General features: G+C 52.1%; 1 protein-coding gene across 2 annotated transcripts in view; it reads right to left on the reverse strand.

Annotated features, from left to right (window-relative positions):
* Positions 1-4366, reverse strand: part of CDRT4 (CMT1A duplicated region transcript 4) — a 28217-nt gene extending 23851 nt beyond the window's left edge. For both annotated transcript variants that reach the window (XM_019808614.1, XM_019808615.2), the window contains exon 1: positions 4203-4366. The gene's annotated coding sequence lies outside the window, so the exon portion shown is untranslated. The remainder of the gene's footprint in view (positions 1-4202) is intronic.
* Positions 4367-6000: the final 1634 nt, after the last annotated feature.

Raw genomic sequence — 6000 nt, forward strand, 5'->3', positions numbered from 1 at the left:
AAGCTCAGAAAAGACCTACCTAATGGCTCCACACACCCGTGAGTGAAGGATGGTATTTTCATCATATGGCGCTAGATTACTTGATGTCCACCTGGAAAAATATTACTTTCTCATGATACCCAAAAACTCAAGTCCAGGTAGGACGTACCTCTAACTGTTAGAAGTAAAACAATAAAGCTTCTAGAAGATAACAGAGGACAATATCTTCATGCCCTCCAGGTAGAAAAAGATTTCTTAAAGTTGAGAATTTCTGTTCACTGGAAGACATCATTAAGAGAATGAAAAAACAAGCCTGTCTGAGAAGACTGTGGTCCTCCATGTAACCAAAGAGGGCTAGTATGTAGAATATATTTTTTAAAATTTTTAGGGGTGACTGGCTGCCTCGGTTGGTGGAGCATGGGACTCTTGGTCTCGGGGTTGTGAGTTCGAAGCCCACATTGGGTGTTGAGAATGCTTAAAAAAATCTTAAAAAGATAAAAATAAAAATAAAATGTAAACCCTACAATCCATAAGAAAAAAACAGAAAAAACAAAAAATTAGCGGAGAAACTTGAATAGTATCATCACAAAAGACAATAGGCAAATGAGGGTAGAAACAAACAAAGGAGGGTAGAAATGCGGCAAAAGTTGCTAAAGGAGGGATGAGGTGGGGTGAGTGTGGGGAGCCGTGTGTGCGCACCTGTGAACGATTCTCTGTGGCATCAGTGAGAAGACCCATACTGCAGGACGGGGACACAAGAAGGTACAGAGGATCAGGTCTCATGGATGGAAAGACAAGGGGGCAGTGGGTGGGGGGAGGGCTGGGTCTTCATGACTTAGTATGAGTAAAATAATGGATCATTAGGCCAGAGAACACATTAGCAAAAGAACACAGGGCCTGGAAATGTACAGCAGGTGGCTTGCACCGATCAAAGGAGGCCTGGCCATCAGCCAGTGACTTGTAGGCTATAATTAGCAAATTGGCCCTTGTCTCCTTAAGGCCAAAAGTAAGCCTCTAAAACCAACAACAAAATCATTCGTTCCCATGTTCCTAAAAACCTTAGAAATTATGAAGGTAAAATACACATTTATTTTAGAGATAAACAATGAAAATTGAAAATCAAAGTAGGCCGAGTGTTTCTCAGGCAGCAGGCCTGACCTGCTGCACATTCCTGACATCTGGCCTCAACTAGGCACTCACTATCCCTTGGCAAACCTCTTCGTCCTTTCCCGTTGATTCTACAAGTCCCGCCCTCTGTGGAGCCATGGTTCCACTGCCCATCTTCTCTCTCTGCAGTGGAGTCCCCACTGTGCCGTTTGTGGTAGGCCATGGACGTGAAGTTGGTCCATTCCAACTTAAAATACCTCCTCCCAGACACCCTCGTCGGAGCCTGTCCTACCTGCCTGTCTGTCCTGTCATCAGAGATATGGCGGCCTGGGGGTGACTAGGACTGGGAAAGTCCCATGAGGTCCTGGGGAAGCAACAGGGCTAGGAGCCAGCCAGGGGCCAGTAGCTGGTACAAAAGCCTGAGCTGAGACACACAGTCTGGCTGAAGTTTGAACCGCAAAGGACCAAATCAGGAGCCAGCAAAGTGATGTTAGGAGGTCAAGGAGGCAATAGGATCAGAGTCATACAGGGGCCAGGGACCAGGGACCCAAAGCCATGTAGGAGTTTGGCATGGGAGTTCAGAGCTTGAACACTGGTGACCGGTGGTGTTAGGGTCCAGCCCTGGGCCCGGCTAGCCAGCAGTATGAACTTGGCCTGGTTACTGACCTCTCTTGCCCTCATATTTCTCTGGCAAAGTGGGAATTGGATAGACATAAGGATGGGGACAAGCATGGGGTTAGGGTTAGGGATGGGGACAGGTACAGAGTGGGAGATGGCATGGGGAACAGAGATGGGGATGGGCCTAGGAAGGGGTTCAGACCCATGGGCCGGGCAAGCCTTCAGAGTTGAGACACGGATACATCTATGTCCTCAAAGACCCTGAGCCTGTCGAGGACCGAGCCCAGCTGTTAGCACGAGTGAGACGAGGAAATGAACTTGCACGCGTACACGAGCAATAACATGGACCTCACTGAGTGTTTGCTGCCTTTTCAAAGCTCACTTCTGCCCAGCCCTTGCAGGTCGGAGCTCATTCCTGGTAGTGACAGCACAAGATGCTGGGGCTGTTCGCCACCTCGGGGCTTGGTAGCAAGTCCTGGGAACAGAGCAGTGGGTGGGGACATCCATCTCTCCTCCCACCTCTAGTCCCCCCCCCCTCAGCCTCTCCCATCCAGCCTCACTCCCAGCCTCCCCACCAGAGTTTTCCAAATGTCCCTCTCCTCTACTCCTCCCCTTCTGCGTTCAAACATCCCCCCAGATCCCGGCCTCTAAAAAATTCTTCCCTTGACCCCAAACTTCCCTGACTTCTATTTTTCTCCTTTTCTCAGTCAAAATTCCCCAGGGAGTGGCCTGTACCAGCCACTGCGCTTTTCCTCGCTCCCCAAGGCCCTGCAGCCTGGCGTCCATCATCACAGCCTGGTGTCCATCGTCACAGCTCGGTGACAGCCACTGGGCAGGAAGGAGCTAGTGGGGTGACCCGTAAGCAGAAAGCACAGTGATCAGGGACTCCAGAAAGGGGGGGGGCGGGCATCTGCACACAGACACACACATGTGCACACGCAGGCACACACATGCACACACACAGACATACGCACACATACTCACGTGCACACAGAGGAACACACATATACAGAGACACACACAGGGACACAAATACAAAAACAAATGCATTCACACATACTGAGACACACAGACACACACACACAGGCACAGACACACACACAAACACACACACCAACATACAATCATACTCACAGGCACACAGACATACAGACACACACTGAGTCACCGATTCCAATATGGCACCCAAGGGGCTCTCTCTTGGACTAGAGGGAATGAGGAGGGAAGCCCAGGGCCATCTGTGGCTCAGCCTGGGGACTCCAGACCCCTAATGGTGGCAGCAGCAAGAGGGCCAAGAAGGCTGCTAGAATGGCTACACCCAGACCAGGGCTTTGTGGGGCCAGAACGATGTATGGCCCAGGGAGGAAGCCACCATTGTGTCCCACACAAGTCCCAGCTGCAGGCACTTGGAAGACATCCCTGTCCACTAAAACAGAGGGAGGGAAGTGCTCTCAAGTCTGAATTTGAACCCAAGAACTCTGGCTTCCCAAGTCCTTGCCTCTCTGCTGCTCTCAGACTGACCCAGTGTAGCTCACACAGGTGCAGAACCAGGGTGGCCATCTCAGAGTGGCCAATGGAGCTGCAGCCACCAGAAACACCACCACGGGGGCCCCAAAGAGGCACCTGTCCTCCTCACTACCCCGTCTACACCGCAGTACTTGCATTGATCGTAAGGTCTCTGAGTGTTATTTTTTTTAAAGATTTTATTAATTTATTTGAGAGTGTGAGACAAGAAAGGACAGAGCAGGGGCAGAGGGAGAAAAAGAGGGAGAAGCAGACTCCTTGCTGATCAGGGAGCCCGATGCCGGGCTCGATCCCAGAACCCCAGGATCACGACCTGAGCCGAAGGCAGATGCTTAACCGACTGAGCCACCCAGATGCCCCCTGAACATTGTTTTTATCTAATGTCACCTTTTACACCCTGTTCTTATTTTTAAATAAGCAACTTGAATATTTATAATTTGTTTTAATCCATGGTTCACGTGGCTGTTGATCTTTCCCCCTATAGGTTTCTATAGGTTCTTAACAATGACAGCATTTTCCAAACCTCACTTAATATTCTCTTGGTGCGAGCTCTGTCCAGAGGCCGTGCATCTCTGGGGGGACGGGACGCATGATCCCTGCCGCCCACCGCCCAGGAGGAAACATGGGTATATTGTGTGTGTGTTTTTGTTTTGTTTTCCTGTTTAAGTAGAATGGTCGTCCTGACAGCGGAGTAGTCACCTGACTGGTTTTTTTTAAAATGTACCCACACCCGAGCCCTCTGCAAACAGTTCATCAAGATCCGGGCGGTGGGGCTTGGATGTCAGTGTGTTTGACCAAGTCCCCAGGGGGTGTGCGGCCAGAATTGGGAGCTGCTCCGGGAAAAGACTGTCTGACACCCTGGGAATCCTCAAACAAACAGAAAGCTCCCATGAAGGACCTGCCCTCCCAGCTTTTTCGCTGTCACCCTGGACATTCCCCATCAGAGACACCTGCTGCGGCCCGCAGACTCTTACCTGCAAGGTCTCCGTGATTCCCCATGCCTCCTCCAGTTCCCTGGCTCTTCTCCTGCCCGGTGCTTATATTTTGTTTGCAAATGGCCCCCTAGTCCTCGATCCCACCTCCCCGTTGGTCTTCTCACTGCAGCCGGCCATCCTCATTCTGCCACCCTCTCAGGCGGTCCAGGAGCCTGAGTCAGGGTAAATGGGGGCATTGTGACATCAGCAGTCACCATGCTCCCCACCCATGAATCTTCTGTCCTTGTTCTCTCCCTCCTTGGTGAGCCACACGGTCCTCAAACCCCAGCGCTGGAACCATCCTTCCCTCCCCCTCAGTGAAACGCCTACTATGTGCTGGGCATGATCTCATTTGGGATCTCTGATGGCAGAAGAGCAAACGAGACCTGGATTTTCTTCACTTTAACACACATTTATTCTGTACCACACCTGGCCAGGTACAGAGACGGATGAGACTGGTGGTCAACTTCCTCGGTGCCAGAATCGTCTAGAGAGGTTATTAGGACACATATTGGTCCCAGCCTGGAGTTTCTGATTCCGTACCTGAAGGGTGGAGCCCAAGAATTTACCTCTCTGGCAAGGTCCTTACAGCCTTCTTCCGAAACAGAATGCTCTTTGGATGACCAGGAGAGAGAACTGCTGTCACCAAGAATCTGTTTGGAAGCAGCCCCCTCCCCCTCCACTCCAGTGACCGGTCCACATGTGCAATGGGGCGTGCGTGCAGCTTCTAACCTCACCCGTGACCCCCAACTCTGAAAGATCCTCCAAGATTCAAGGAGGACAGGCAGAGAGCCAGCTGGCAAACATGGCGGCGTCACTGCAGGTGTGAACTTGGGACAGCGTCCCAGAGCCAGGCTGTACTGGTCCGTTACAGAGTCATCTGGCCCTACGGGTCTTTGACACGTCTCCTCTCTGCCCATTACATGAGCCCACCCTCGCTGACTGCCCAGGAGCCAAAGCCCCACTCAGACCCTTCCTTGTCGCCTTGCTCTGTCCTGGCCATCCTCCCTTCTCTCCAGACATCAGGTCTTTGCATCCATTCCCACCCCGTAACTCCCACGCGGGTGGGGCCATGGCTCCAGCCTCCCCCCAGACGTCACAGAGGATACTCCAAACAAGGATGGAGCACCCCTAGCTGTTCGGAGATGCCCTGGGGCCTGCATGAGCAAGAAAGGAAATGAGGTCTAAGAAAGTTCCATCCTGTCTCCTGGCAAGTCTGGGGAAGACTGTGGACATCTTTGTATGCAAAGGTCAGGGGCAGGGATAGGTTTGGAGTGCGGGGGATGGCAAGTGACCTACCCCTTGGTTTCACAAGTGCCTCCAAATATGAGACCTTTAAAGCCTTTCGCAGCTCGGAGGGGTTGTTTGAGCTGCTTGTGGGCCTAGCACTGCAGATAACGGGCTGGGGCCCAGCTGGGAGCCAGAGCCCTGGACCAATCAGTGAAAGAACAAGAGTGACACTGAGCAGTGACATCAGCCCCGCCCCCGGAAGCACAAAGACGGGGCTTCAGGAAGCCGTGATGCTCAGCGTATCCATGTCTATGTTGTTCATGGCAAAACTCCAAGTCTCGGGAAGAAAATCTATAGCCCGAGTTATTTTCCTCCCACAGCGCTGGCCTGGCCTTTGTTGGCTTTAGGGAGGTGCATTTTTCCCTCCTCTGTGGGCAGCAAATTCCCCACGAGTCAGCATGATGGGCCTCTGGGCTCACCCTCCGGCTTCCATTGGCTGTGAGAGGGACAAGCCAAGCGAGTGGCCATACATGCCTCCGTGCCTCCCTGGTGCTCATTGGCCCGGAGA

Source organism: Ailuropoda melanoleuca, chromosome 17 (assembly GCF_002007445.2).
Source record: "Ailuropoda melanoleuca isolate Jingjing chromosome 17, ASM200744v2, whole genome shotgun sequence".
NCBI classification, from domain to species: domain Eukaryota; kingdom Metazoa; phylum Chordata; class Mammalia; order Carnivora; family Ursidae; genus Ailuropoda; species Ailuropoda melanoleuca.